This window comes from Triticum dicoccoides, chromosome 7A, assembly GCF_002162155.2.
Source record: "Triticum dicoccoides isolate Atlit2015 ecotype Zavitan chromosome 7A, WEW_v2.0, whole genome shotgun sequence".
Classification (NCBI taxonomy): domain Eukaryota; kingdom Viridiplantae; phylum Streptophyta; class Magnoliopsida; order Poales; family Poaceae; genus Triticum; species Triticum dicoccoides.
The window spans coordinates 427,924,082-427,937,017 of NC_041392.1; positions in this window are offsets into that span (position 1 = coordinate 427,924,082).

Sequence of the window (12,936 nt, forward strand, 5' to 3'; positions counted from 1 at the left end):
AGCTCTATTTATAGAGGCCCTGGGCCTCTCCCCAAATAATAAGCGGGAAGGGCGCCAACAATTGGCCATTTTGAAGGGGAACATCTAGTACAAGTTATCCTGACCAAAGGTGGTCTTTGGCTGCCAAAAGCACTGGTGATGACGCCATCTTGGGCTCCACGGTGACCTCCATCCTGCCGCTCTACTGGTCTTGGTCTCGTTGCACCGGAATGGTAACCTTTGCCCGATGCCTTGGCCTGTGCTTGCCCCCTTTGCATCAAAGGGGAAACAAGGACACTGCGCAAGCCAGCGCCCGCCTGGTCTCGATTGTCATGGCTTGCGTCACGGGCTCCTCGCGAGGTACCCCTGCCCTAATCTCTCCGCCTCCTCGCGAGCCTGCCTGATGAGTCTACCTCTGAGGAAGCTTCCGGTCGTCCGCCCCGCGAGGCTTGGCCCCTCGCGAGGGTCTTGAGCTTGAGCTGATGAAGATGGGCCGCACTGGGCCCCCACTTGAGCCATGCCGCAGGCCGCAGGTAGGCAAGTCTGGGGACCCCCGTTCCCAGAATGCCGACAACAATGTTCTCCCCCTCTTTCGTGGAGATCTATTCGATGTAATCTTCTTTTTGCGGCGTGTTTGTTGAGACCGATGAATTGTGGGTTTATGATCAAGTCTATCTATGAATAATATTTGAATCTTCTCTGAATTCTTTTATGTATGATTGGTTATCTTTGCAAGTCTCTTCGAATTATCAGTTTGGTTTTGCCTACTAGATTGGTTTATCTTGCCATGGGAGAAGTGCTTAGCTTTGGGTTCGATCTTGTGGTGTCCTTTCCCAGTGACAGAAGGGGCAGCAAGGCACGTATTGTATTGTTGCCATCGAGGATAACAAGATGGGTTTTTTTTTATCATATTGCATGAAACTATCATCTACATCATGTCATCTTGCTTAAGGCGTTACTCTGTTTTTAACTTAATACTCTAGATGCATGCTGGATACCGGTCGATGAGTAGAGGAATAGTAGTAGATGCACGCAGGAGTCAGTCTACTTGTCTCGGACGTGATGCCTATATACATGATCATACCTAGATATTCTCATAACTATGCTTAATTCTGTCAATTGCTCAACAGTAATTTGTTCACCCACCGTAGAATACTTATGCTCTTGAGAGAAGCCACTAGTGAAACCTATGGCCCCCGGGTCTCTTTCTCATCATATCAATCTCCATCACTTTATTATTGCTTTGCTTTTACTTTGCTTTTACTTTTTACTTTGCATCTCTATACCAAAAATACCAAAAATATTATCTATCATCTCTATCAGATCTCACTTTCGTAAGTGATTGTGAAGGGATTGACAACCCCTAAGCGCGTTGGTTGCATTGAGCTATTGTTTTTGTGTAGGTACGAGGGACTCGCATGTAGCCTCCTACTGGATTGATACCTTGGTTCTCAAAAACTGGGGGAAATACTTACGCTACTTTGCTACATCATCCTCTCCTCTTCAGGGAAATCCAACGCAGTGCTCAAGAGGTAGCAAGAAGAATTTCTGGCGCCGTTGCCGTGGAGTCAGTGTAAAAGTCAACATACCAAGTACCCATGACAATCCCTATCTCCGGCATTACATTATTTTCCGTTTGCCTCTCGTTTTCCTCTCCCCCTCTTCACCCTTGCCGTTTTATTCGCCCTCTCTCTCTATCCTCCCTCTCTATTTGCCTATTTTTGCCCGTTTGCTTTTTGTTTGCTCGTGTGTTAGTTTGTTTGCTTGTCATCATTGCTAGTCTCATATCTTCTTCGTTGTCTCCCAAGAATGAATTTCTAAATTTTAAACAAAGGGAGGGAGAAAATCTAAAAGATGCTTGGTATAGAATTTGCAATGCTCAAAATAGATCTACCAGGAAGCAATCTACTTCAGTTCTTCTCCGAAATTTTTATGTAGGTGCTAGTCCTTGGTATAGATATATCCTTGATACCATTACCGGAGGGAATTTCTTGGGTAGCCATACTTTTGATTCTTATAATGCTATGTTAGATTTATTTGGCTCACCACCTCTTTTGGTTAATGGAACTATGTTAACTTTGGAGCATGTCATGCAAAGACTTGAAATTATTGAAAATAAAGTTGCTACCATTGACTTAATTTAAAATCTAGATAAAAAGATCCACAATCAAATTACCCAATATGGATCTAGGGTAGGAATGACTTTGAAAAATATTAGGGAAAAGGAACCCATAGTTAATGAGAAAATAAATCTAGATTCCACTAGAATCGATAAACTTGAGGGTATCATTACAAACTTGGGAACCGCTTTTTCTTCCGTAAAGAATACTCCAAGTCCTCCTACTAAAATTTCCAAGCTTATGTATGTTCCTAAAAATAAGGGTGAATCATCTAGTAAGGAAACTGCGGATCTTAAATCTATAAGTATTCATCCCAATCTTTTTGCTATCATTAAGGGACCAGTTGCTACAAATGAATTTTTCAATCTTGTGCCTATGAGTTTGATAATCACTAGAAAGAAAGAAATTCCTTAGGGAGATAGATGTCTCATTGAATAATTACCTACCAAAGATGGCAATACCTAGATCTATTCCTGCTTGTTATGCCTAGCTAGGGGCGTTAAACGATAGCGCTTGTTGGGAGGCAACCCAATTTTATTTTTATTCCTTGCTTTTTGCTCATGTATAGTAATAAATAAATTATCTAGCCTCTGTTTTCGTTGTGTTTTTTGTGTTTAATTAGTGTTTGTGCCAAGTAGAACCGTTGGGAAGACTTGGGGAAAGTCTTGTTGAACTTGCTGTAAAAAACAGAAACTTTAGCGCTCACGAGAACTGCTGTCATTTTTATTTGGAAAGTGCTATTTAGTTAATTGTTTTTTAAGATGATTAATAGATAAATTCCTCACGTCCATAAATTTATTTTAGAATTTTTGGTGTTCCAGATCTTGCGCTAGCTACAGATTACTACAGACTGTTCTGTTTTTGACAGATTCTGTTTTTCGTGTGTTGTTTGCTTATTTTGATGAATCTATGACTAGTAAAATAGTTTATAATCCATAGAGAAGTTGGAATACAGTAGGTTTAACACCAATATAAATAAAGAATGATTTCATTACAGTACCTTGAAGTGGTCTTTTGTTTTCTTTCGCTAACGGAGCTCACGAGATTTTCTACTTTAAGTTTTGTGTTGTGAAGTTTTCAAGTTTTGGGTAAAGATTTGATGGATTATGGAACAAGGAGTGGCAACAGCCTAAGCTTGGGGATGCCCATGGCACCCCCAAGATAATCTAAGTACACCTAAAAGCCAAAGCTTGGGGATGCCCCGGAAGGCATCCCCTCTTTCGTCTACTTCTATCGTTAACTTTACTTGGAGCTATATTTTTATTCACCACATGATATGTGTTTTGCTTGGAGCGTCTTTTATGATTTGAGTCTTTGCTTGTTAGTCTACCACAATCATCCTTTCTGTACACACCTTTTGAGAGAGCCATACATGATTTGGAATTTGATAGAATACTCTATGTGCTTCACTTATATCTTTTGAGCTTTATAGTTTTGCTCTAGTGCTTCACTTATATCTTTTAGAGCACGGTGGTGGATTTGTTTTATAGAAACTATTGATCTCTCATGCTTCACTTAGATTATTTTGAGAGTCTTAATATCATGGTAATTTTCTTAAAATCCTAATATGCTTGGTATGCAAAATTAATAATAAAACTTTCTTATGAGTGTGTTGAATACCTAGAAAAGTTTGATGCTTGATGATTGTTTTGAGATATGGAGGTAATAATATCAAAGTCATGCTAGTTGAGTAGTTTTGAAATTGAGAAATACTTGTGTTGAGGTTTGCAAGTCCCGTAGCATGCACGTATGGTAAACGTTATGCAACAAATTTGAAACATGAGGTGTTATTTGATTGTCTTCCTTATGAGTGGTGGTCGGGGACGAGCGATGGTCTTTTCCTACCAATCTAACCCCCTAGGAGCATGCGCGTAGTGCCGTGGTTTTTGATGAGTTATTGATTTTTGCAATAAGTATGTGAGTTCTTTATGACTAATGTTGAGTCCATGGATTATACGCACTCTCACCCTTCCATCCTTGCTAGCCTCTTCGGTACCGTGCATTGCCCTTTCTCACATTGAGAGTTGGCGCAAACTTCGCCGGTGCATCCAAACCCTGTGATATGATACCCTCTTTCACACATAAACCTCCTTATATATTCCTCAAAACAGCCACCATACCTACCTATTATGGCATTTCCATAGCCATTCCGAGATATATTGCCATGCAACTTTCCATCATTCCGTTCATCATGACACATTCATCATTGTCATATTGCTTAGCATGGTCATGTAGTTGACATAGTATTTGTGGCAAAGCCACCGTTCATAATTCTTTCATACATGTCACTCTGGGTTCATTGCATATCCCGGTACACCGCTGGAGGCATTCATATAGAGTCATCTTTGTTCTAGTATCGAGTTGTAATCATTGAGTTATAAATAAATAGAAATGTGATGATCATCATTATTAGAGCATTGTCCCAAGTGAGGAATAAAAAAAAGAGAAAGGCCATAAAAAAAGAGAGAAGGCCCCAGAAAAAGAAAGGCCATAAAAAAGAGAAGGCCCCAAAAAAATGAGAGAAAAAGAGAGAAGGGACAATGTTACTATCCTTTTACCACACTTGTGCTTCAAAGTAGCACCATGATCTTCATAGTAGAGAGTCTCTCATGTTATCACTTTCATATACTAGTGGGAATTTTTCATTATAGAACTTGGCTTGTATATTCCAACAATGGGCCTCCTCAAGTGCCCTAGGTCTTCATGAGCAAGCAAGTTGGATGCACACCCACTAGTTTCTTTTGTTGAGCTTTCATACATTTATAGCTCTAGTGCATCCGTTGCATGGCAATCCCTGCTCCTTGCATTAACATCAATCGGTGGGCATCTCCATAGCCCATTGATTAGCCTCGTTGATGTGAGACTTTCTCTTTTTTTGTCTTCTCCACATAACCCCCTCATTATATTCTATTCTACCCATAGTGCTATGTCCATGGCTCGCGCTCATATATTGCGTGAAAGTTTATAGGTTTGAGATTACTAAAGTATGAAACAATTGCTTGGCTTGTCATCGGGGTTGTGCATGATGAGAGAATTCTTGTGTGACGAAAATGAAACATGACTAAACTATATGATTTTGTAGGGATGAACTTTCTTTGGCCATGTTATTTTGAGAAGACATAATTGCTTAGTTAGTATGCTTGAAGTATTATCATTTTTATGTCAATATGAACTTTTATCTTGAATCTTTTGGATCTGAATATTCATACCACAATTAAGAAGAATTACATTAAAATTATGCCAAGTAGCACTCCGCATCAAAAATTCTCTTTTTATCATTTACCTACTCGAGGACGAGCAGGAATTAAGCTTGGGGATGCTTGATACGTCTCCAATGTATCTATAATTTTTGATTGCTCCATGCTATATTATCTACTGTTTTGGACTATATTGGGCTTTATTTTCCACTTTTATATTATTTTTGGGACTAACCTATTAACCGGATGCCCAGCCCAGAATTGTTGTTTTTTGCCTATTTTAGTGTTTCGGAGAAACAGAATATCAAACTGAGTCCAAACGGAATGAAACCTTCGGAAATGTGATTTTCTCATCATATAAGATCCAGGAGACTTGGACCCTCTGTCAAGAAAGCCACGAGGCAGCCACGAGGGTGGAAGGCGCGCCCCCTGCCTTGTGGGCTCCTCGAAGCTCCACCAACGTACTTCTTTCTCCTATATATACCTACGTACCCCCAAACGATCGGGGACGGAGCCAAAAACCTAATTCCACCGCCGCAACTTTCTGTATCCACGAGATCCCATCTTGGGGCCTGTTCCGGAGCTCCGCCGGAGGGGGCATCGATCATGGAGGGCTTCTACATCATCATCCAAGCCCCTTCGATGAAGTGTGAGTAGTTTACTTCAGACATACGGGTCCATTGTTAGTAGCTAGATGGCTTCTTCTCTCTTTTTGGATCTCAATACAATGTTCTCCCCCTCTCTCATGGAGATCTATTCAATGTAATCTTCTTTTTGCGGTGTGTTTGTTGATTCCGATGAATTGTGGGTTTATGATCAAGTCTATCTATGAATAATATTTGAATCTTCTCTGAATTCTTTTATGTATGATTGGTTATATTTGCAAGTCTCTTCGAATTATCAGTTTGGTTTGGCCTACTAGATTGGTTTTTCTTGCCATGGGAGAAGTGCTTAGCTTTGGGTTCGATCTTGCGGTGTCCTTTCCCAGTGACAGAAGGGGCAGCAAGGCACGTATTGTATTGTTGCGATCAAGGATAACAAGATGGGGTTTTTATCATATTGCATGAAACTATCCCTGTACATGTCATCTTGCTTAAGGCGTTACTCTGTTTTTAACTTAATACTCTAGATGCATGCTGGATAGCGGTTGATGAGTGGAGTAATAGTAGTAGATGCAGGCAGGAGTCAGTCTACTTGTCTTGGACGTGATGCCTATATACATGGTCATACCTAGATATTCTCATAACTATGCTCAATTCTGTCAATTACTCAAAAGTAATTTGTTCACCCACCGTAGAATACTTATGCTCTTTAGAGAAGACACTAATGAAACCTATGGCCCCCGGGTCTCTTTCTCATCATATCAATCTCCATCACTTTATTATTGCTTTGCTTTGACTTTGCTTTTACTTTTTACTTTGCATCTCTATACCAAAAATACCAAAAATATTATCTATCATCTCTATCAGATCTCACTTTCGTAAGTGACCGTGAAGGGATTGACAACCCCTAAGCGCGTTGGTTGCGTTCAGCTATTGTTTTTGTGTAGGTACGAGGGACTCGCGCGTAGCCTCCTACTGGATTGATACATTGGTTCTCAAAAACTGAGGGAAATACTTACGCTACTTTGTTGCATCATCCTCTCCTCTTCGGGGAAATCCAATGCAGTGCTCAAGAGGTAGCATGCCCCCTCCACCATAATCCACCTTGATCATATCGTAGCGGTGCTTAGGTGAAGCCCTGCGTTGGTAGCAACATCATTACCGTCATCACGTCGTCGTGCTGACGGAACTCTCCCGTGAAGCTCTGCTAGATCGGAGTTCGTGGGACGTCATCGAGTTGAACGTGTGCTAAACTCGGAGGTGCAGTGCGTTCGGTACTTGGATCGGTCGGATCGTGAAGATGTTTGACTACATCAACCGCGTTCTCATAACGCTTCCGCTTATGGTCTACGAGGGTACGTGGACGATACTCTCCCCTCTCATTGCTATGCATCACCATGATCTAGTGTGTGCGTAGGAAAATTTTGAAATTACTACGTTCCCCAATGGTGGCATCCGAGCCAGGTTTATGCGTAGATGTTATATGCACGAGTAGAACACAAAGGAGTTGTCGGCGTGGGTATATACATATTGCTTGCCGTCACTACTTGATTCTTGATTCAGCGGCATTGTTGGATGAAGCGGCCCAGACCGACATTACGTATACGCTTACGCGAGACTGGTTCTACCGACGTGCTTCGCACACATGTGGCTAGTGGGTGTCTGTTTCTCTAGCTTTAGTTGAATCAGATTCAATGAACAGGGTTCTTTCTGAAGATCAAAAAGCAATCACTATACCGCGTTGTGGTTTTTGATGCGTAGGTAAGAACGGTTCTTGCTCAGCCCGTAGTAGCCACGTAAAACTTGCAACAACAAAGTAGAGGACGTCTAACTTGTTTTTGCAGGGCATGTTGTGATGTGATATGGTCAAGACATGATGCTAAATTTTATTGTATGAGATGATCATGTTTTGTAACACAGTTATCGGCAACTGGTAGGAGCCATATGGTTGTCGGTTTATATTATGAAATTCAATCGCCATGTAATTGCTTTACTTTATCACTAAGCGGTAGAGATAGTCGTGGAGGCAATAGTTGGCATGACGAGAACGATGCTTCAATGGAGATCAAGGTGTCAAGCCGGTGATGATGGTGATCATGATGGTGCTTTGGAGATGGAGATCACATGCACAAGATAATGATGGCCATACCATATCACTTATATTGATTGCATGTGATGTTTATCCTTTATGCATCTTATTCTACTTGATTGACGGTAGCATTATAAGATGATCTCTCACTAAATTTCAAGGTACAAGTGTTCTCCCTGAGTATACACCGTTGTCGAAGTTTGTCGTGCCGAGACACCATGTCATGATCGGGTGTGATAAGCTCTACGTTCACATACAACGGGTGCAAGCCCGTTTTGCACACGTAGAAATAATTGGGTTAAACTTGATGAGCCTAGCATATGCAGATATGGCCTCGGAACACTGAGACTTAAAGGTCGAGCGTGAATCATATAGTAGATATGATCAACATTATGATGTTCACCATTCAAAAGAACTCCATTTCACGTGATGGTCGGTCATGGTTTAGTTGATATGGATCATGTGATCACTTAGATGATTAGAGGGATGTCTATCTAAGTGGGAGTTCTTAAATATGATTAAATTGAACTTTAATTTATCATGAACTTAGTACCTGATAGTACTTTGCTTGTCTATGTTGTTGTAGATAGATGGCCCGTGTTGTTGTTTTGTTAAATTTTAATGTGTTCCTTGAGAAAGCAAAGTTGAAAGATGATGGTAGCAATTACACAGACTAGGTCCATAACTTGAGGATTATCCTCATTGCTGCACAAAAGAATTACGTCCCGTAAGCACCGCTAGGTGCCAAACCCGCTGCAGGAGCAACACCAGATGTTATGAACGTCTAGTAGAGCAAAGCTGATGAGTAATCGATAGTTCAGTGTGCCATGCTTTACGGCTTAGAACCGGGACTTCAACGACATTTTGAACATCATGGAGCATATGAGATGTTCCAGGAGTTGAAGTTAATATTTCAAGCAAATGCCTGGATTGAGAGATATGAAGTATCCAATAAGTTCTACAACTGAAAGATGGAGGAGAATAGTTCTTTCAGTGAACATATACTCAGAATGTCTGGGTACCATAACCACTTGACTCAACTGGGAGTTAATCTTCCTGTTGACAGTGTCATTGACAGAGTTCTTCAATCACTGCCACCAAGCCACAAAAGCTTCATGATGAACTATAATATGCAAGGGATGGATAAGACGATTCCTGAGCTCTTTGCAATGCTAAAGGTTGCGGAGGTAGAAATCAAGAAAGAGCATCAAGTGTTGATGGTCAACAAGACCACCAGTTTCAAGAAAAAGGGTAAAGGGAAGAAGAAAGGGAACTTCAAGAAGAACGGCAAACAAGTTGCTGCTCAAGATAAGAAACCCAAGTCTGGACCTAAGCCTGAGACTGAGTGCTTCTACTGCAAAGGGACTGGTCACTGGAAGCAGAACTGCCCCAAGTATTTGGCGGATAAGAAGGATGGCAAGGTGAACAAAGGTATATGTGATATACATGTTATTGATGTGTACCTTACTAAAGCTCGCACTAGCACCTGGGTATTTGATACTAGTTTTGTTGCTAATATTTGCAACTCGAAATAGGGACTACAGATTAACCGAAGATCGGCTAAGGATGAGGTGATGATGCACGTGGGAAATGGTTCCAAAGTCAATGTGATCGCCGTCGGCACGCTACCTCTACATCTACCTTCGGGGTTAGTTTTAGACTTGAATAATTGTTATTTGGTGCCAGCGTTGAGCATGAACATTATATCTGGATCTTGTTTGATGCGAGACGGTTATTCATTTAAATCAGAGAATAATGGTTACTCTATTTATATGAGTAATATCTTTTATGGTCATGCACCCTTGAAGACTGGTCTATTTTTAATGAATCTCGATAGTAGTGATACACATATTCATAATGTTGAAGCCAAAAGATGCAGAGTTGATAATGATAGTGCAACTTATTTGTGGCATTGCCGTTTAGGTCATATTGGTGTAAAGTGCATGAAGAAACTCCATTATGATGGACTTTTGGAATCACTTGATTATGAACCACTTGGTACTTGCAAACCATGCCTCATGGGCAAGATGACTAAAATGCCGTTCTCAGGAACTATGGAGCGAGCAACAGATTTGTTGGAAATCATACATATTGATGTATGTGGTCCGATGAATATTGAGGCTCACGGCGGGTATCATTATTTTCTCACCTTCACAGATGATTTGAGCAGATATGGGTATATTTACTTGATGAAACATAAGTCTGAAACATTTGAAAAGTTCAAAGAATTTCAGAGTGAAGTGGAATATCATCGTAACAAGAAAATAAAGTTTCTACGATCTGATCGCGGAGGAGAATATTTGAGTTACGAGTTTGGTCTTCATTTGAAACAATGCGGAATACTTTCGCAACTCACGCCACCCGGAACACCATAGTGTAATGATGTGTCCGAACGTCATAATCGTACTTTACTGGATATGGTGCAATCTATGATGTCTTTTACTGATTTACCGCTATCGTTTTGGGGTTATGCTTTAGAGACAGCTGCATTCACGTTAAATAGGGCACCATCTAAATCCGTTGAGACAACGCCTTATGTACTATGGTTTGGCAAGAAACCAAAGTTGTCGTTTGTTAAAGTTTGGGGCTGCGATGCTTATGTGAAAAAGCTTCAACCTGATAAGCTCGAACCAAAATCGGAGAAATGTGTCTTCATAGGATACCCAAAGGAGACTGTTGGGTACACCTTCTATCACAGATCCGAAGGCAAGACATTTGTTGCTAAGAATCGATCATTTCTAGAGAGAGAGAGTTTCTCTCGAAAGAAGTGAGTGGGAGCAAAGTAGAACTTGATGATGTAAATGTACCTGCTCCCTTATTGGGAAGTAGTCCATCAGAGAAACCGGTTCCTGTGACATCTACACCAATTAGTGAGGAAGCCAATGATGATGATCATGAAACTTCAGATCAAGTTACTACCGAACCTTGTAGGTCAACCAAAGTAAGATCCACACCAGAGTGGTACGGTAATCCTGTTTTGGAGGTCATGTTACTTGACCAAGATGAACCTATGAACTATGAGGAAGCGATGATGAGCCCAGATTCCGCAAAATGGCTTGAGGCCATGAAATCTGAGATGGGATCCATGTATGAGAACAAAGTGTGGACTTTGGTTGACTTGCTCGGTGATCAGCAAGCCATCGAGAATAAATGGATGTTCAAGAAGAAGACTGACGCTGACGGTAACGTTACTGTCTGCAAAGCTCGACTTGTTGCGAAAGGTTTTCAACAAGTTCAAGGAGTTGACTACGATGAGACCTTCTCACCCGTAGCGATGCTTAAGTCCATCCGAATCATGTTAGCAATTGCTGCATTTTTATGATTATGAAATTTGGCAAATGGATGTAAAGACTGCATTCCTGAATGGATTTCTGGAAGGAGAGTTGTATATGATGCAACCTGAAGGTTTTATCGATCCAAAGGGTGCTAACAAAGTATGCAAGCTCCAGCGATCCATTTATGGACTGGTGCAAGCCTCTTGGAGTTGGAATAAACGTTTTGGTAGTGTGATCAAAGCATATGGTTTCATACAGAATTTTGGAGAACCCTATATTTACAAGGAAGTGAGTGGGAGCTCTGTAGCATTTCTAATATTATATGTGGATGACATATTTTTGATTGGAAATGATATAGAATTTCTGGATAGCATAAAAGGATACCTGAGTAAGAGTTTTTCAATGAAAGACCTCAGTGAAGCTGCTTATATATTGGGCATCAAGATCTATAGAGATAGATCAAGACGCTTAATTGGACTTTCACAAAGCACATACCTTGATAAAGTTTTGAAGAAGTTAAAAATGGATCAAGCTAAGAAAGGGTTCTTGCCTATGTTACAAGGTGTGAAGTTTAGTAAGACTCAATGCCCAACCACTGGAGAAGATAGAGAGAAAATGAAAAGTGTTCCCTATGCTTCAGCCATAGGCTCTATCATGTATGCAATGCTGTGTACCAGACCTGATGTGTGCCTTATTAGTTTAGCAGGGAGGTACCAAAGTAATCCAGGAGTGGATCACTGGACAATGGTCAAGAACATCCTAAAATACCTGAAAAGGACTAAGGATATGTTTCTCGTTTATGGAGGTGACAAAGAGCTCGTCGTAAGTGGTTACGTCGATGCAAGCTTTGACACTGATCTGGACGATTCTAGATCGCAAACCACATACGTGTTTATATTGAACGATGGAGCTGTCAGTTGGAGTAGTTCTAAACAAAGCGTCGTGGCGGGATCTACATGTGAAGCGGAGTACATAGCTGCTTCGGAAGTAGCAAATGAAGGAGTCTGGATGAAGGAGTTCATATCGGATCTAGGTGTCATACCTAGTGCATCGGGTCCAATGAAAATCTTTTGTGACAATACTGGTGCAATTGCCTTGGAAAAGGAATCCATATTTCACAAGAGAACCAAACACATCAAGAGACGCTTCAATTCCATCCGCAATCAAGTCAAGGTGGGGACAACCCACCTGGGAGCACAAGGAGAGGGGGGCGCGCCCTGGTGGGTTGTGCCCACCCAGGGGGCCCTCACCGGTAGGTCTTGGCTCCAGCAATTCTTATATAATATATAAAAATTCCTCGCAAAATAATGTGTGAACTCCTGAAGAATTCCAGCCGTGGTAGAGCAAGCAAGCACTTAGCAACAAAAATAGAGCAAAATAATGTACGGCAGGAAAGTGTATGCTAGCAGCCGTGGTGGCTGACACCCCTCTCTCACCTCCCACTGTCAAAGTGCGATAAAAGGCCTCAAACCCAGTCGGCCTAGGCTCAGCTAAACTCCCATCAGAAGGGATCATGCATATATCACAAAATTTAGTAAGTGGTATCTGATGGTTTTCAGCATATAAATCAAAGCTCACTTCAGCAGGATTATTTCTAGGCGGGAAAGTAAAACTCTGAACAAAGATGTTTGTGAGGATTTGGTGCTGGTCACACTCATCTGCGATGAAGTCTAT